Source organism: Pagrus pagrus (assembly GCF_965226575.1).
Source record: "Pagrus pagrus genome assembly, chromosome: 23".
Lineage (NCBI taxonomy): Eukaryota > Metazoa > Chordata > Actinopteri > Spariformes > Sparidae > Pagrus > Pagrus pagrus.
The window spans coordinates 21,983,882-21,986,353 of record NC_140205.1 but is presented as its reverse complement, the minus strand read 5'-3'; the positions used below and the strand labels follow the sequence as shown (position 1 = coordinate 21,986,353).

The window sequence follows — 2,472 nt, the reverse complement described above, 5'->3', positions numbered from 1 at the left end:
GGAGAATATATGAGTGTGAGAGGAGAATATATGTGTGTGAGAGGAGAATATATGTGTGTGAGAGAAGAATATGTGTGTGTGAGAGGAGAATATATGAGTGTGAGAGGAGAATATAGGTGTGTGAGAGGAGAATATATGTGTGTGAGAGGAGAATATATGTGTGTGAGAGAAGAATATGTGTGTGTGAGAGGAGAATATATGTGTGTGAGAGGAGAATATATGAGTGTGAGAGGAGAATATAGGTGTGTGAGAGGAGAATATATGAGTGAGAGGAGAATATATGTGTGTGAGAGGAGAATATATGTGTGTGAGAGGAGAATATATGAGTGAGAGGAGAATATAGGTGTGTGAGAGGAGAATATATGTGTGTGAGAGGAGAATATATGAGTGAGAGGAGAATATAGGTGTGTGTGAGAGAAAGTATAGTGGAAAAGGAAGTAGTTTAGTGGAAAAGTGCTGTGATTGGCTGTTCGGGTGGAACTGGGTGGGACTCCCTGAAAACTACTTTAGTGAAGGGAGCCATTTTTTCTCTGGCATGTGATGGCCTTACCAGCATTGTGTAGAAGCTGAGAGGTAATCACTCAAACATCTCTTTTGTCGGCTGAATAGCCCCCCACCTCAGAGGACAGAGGAGCTGAGTGGATTCACTTAATTTTAAATGGAAATTGTGTGAAAACTACTGCAGACTGCTTTCCTGTGGCAGTACAAAGAAGGTTTAATGAAGATCAAGGATCGATTGATACTCACTTCAAACTTGGAAGCTGTAAGTTTTGCCCTTTCTTATGATGCTTTACTATTTATTTTTCATGTTAGCCTGTTGAGCCAGGCATCAGCACTGTCCGCGGCTAACCTGGCTAATTTAGCATCGCTGGACCTATTAAGTATTTAAAAACGTTACTGAGGGACAGCTAAAGGAGGATGAGGTGGTGTGTAAAATGTCTGTATGAGTTTTAAGTTTCGTGAACATGACATGAGCAGTAGAGGTATATAAGTTGCAGCGCTGCAGCTAACGTAAGTTACTGAGCATGGCATCACAGACAGCTAAGCCGTTAGCCTCATTGTGTCTCTCCCAGGCGCAACACTAAACCAGCCTCCTGTAAGTTAGTCAAAAGGTTTTACATTTTATCAGTCTGTTAGTCAAACAGTGATAACTCCTGAGGCACGTTTTATGATGAATGCAGGACATGAAACCATCACTAACCTCAGAATATCAGTATTGCATTTGACAATGGATTGTTGATTAAGCTAAATATCCTACTGAACGCTTCGATGACGTCATTCTGCATAATAATTAGCCATGTGCTTCGGTTTGTTTCAACACTGGACTGATGAATTAAAATAAATTAGCCTCAAATTAGATTAATTTCAGATCATTTTCTGTTTATTTCCAGCACATCAGAATGAACTGTAAAAACAAAAAAGGGCAATATAATTGGCTAAATGTAAATTTGCCTCTGTCCTCCATCAGCCATCTGACCATGGCAATAGGGAGTGATGGGACTAGGCTAGTTGAGTACAAGTAAGCAGGTAAGTCATGGTCAGATGGCTGATGATGGACATAAGCAGCCACAATGATTAAGACATCTACTCTAATGTAAACAAGGTGCTTGGGTGCATAAAAAAAGAATCAAAATAGACCTTGTTTTAAAAATATCCCCCTGCAGAGGCCAGTTTCAACTAAAAATGTCATTATGGGGGGTCTGTGTATTTTTCTGCTTGTCCCTACTGTCAACAGCTCCAAGTCTCCCCTGTTGCTGTCATGTTGTCCAGAATTGCATTTTAAACAACCCAGAGCATCACTAGGAGAGTGTCAGTCGCAACACAGATCACAGTCTAAAGCAAATGCTCTATTTAATCAATCTCTTCCTCCATACTGGCAAACAATGATTTGTAATAATTTTTTTGCAAACTGTTTGCAGCTGTTGCATATTTTTGAGATGATTTTGGAGTAAACTGTAACTGTTCTGCACACAGGCCTACATACCGTACCACTACAAGACCGACCCTGCAGACACCACCACATCTTTGACAGAGCTGACAAACATGTTGTGAGTTTCCAAATATCCCTTCATTTCTGTATATATATTTATTAGTTGCCTGTTTATTCGCTTAAACTAACACAGTCTAATCTATATTATTTTCAGGCTCAGTGGCAGTCAGTCCTGTCTCTCGGACAGTCTTAGGTGATGTGGAGATGCTCAGCCAACACTACTGAGGCCTTCAACAGTGTAATCCTGTGATTCTGCATAAAAGCATGGCAGGTGCAACTACTGACAATATTCAAAGAAACAGAGAACACGACCATGTTCAAATTAAACAGGAGTAATACTTTTAGTGCTCAAAATAATTCACATGCCTGCACTAAAATAAACACACCAATAAATGTTTCCAAATGTCACAACACTTTTATCAGGCCACGTAAACAAAGAGTGATCCTTACAGAAGGACAATTGAACAAAGAAAGTATTTAAA

The 2,472-nt window shown here is 39.8% G+C and overlaps 1 long non-coding RNA gene across 1 annotated transcript; it reads left to right on the top strand.

Moving 5' to 3' along the window:
• The first annotated feature begins 647 nt into the window (after window positions 1-647).
• On the top strand, window positions 648-2,250 carry LOC311252246. Its single transcript, XR_014621505.1, has 3 exons — window positions 648-763; window positions 1,975-2,048; window positions 2,145-2,250. It is a non-coding gene; the product is annotated as an uncharacterized lncRNA (long non-coding RNA).
• Window positions 2,251-2,472: the final 222 nt, after the last annotated feature.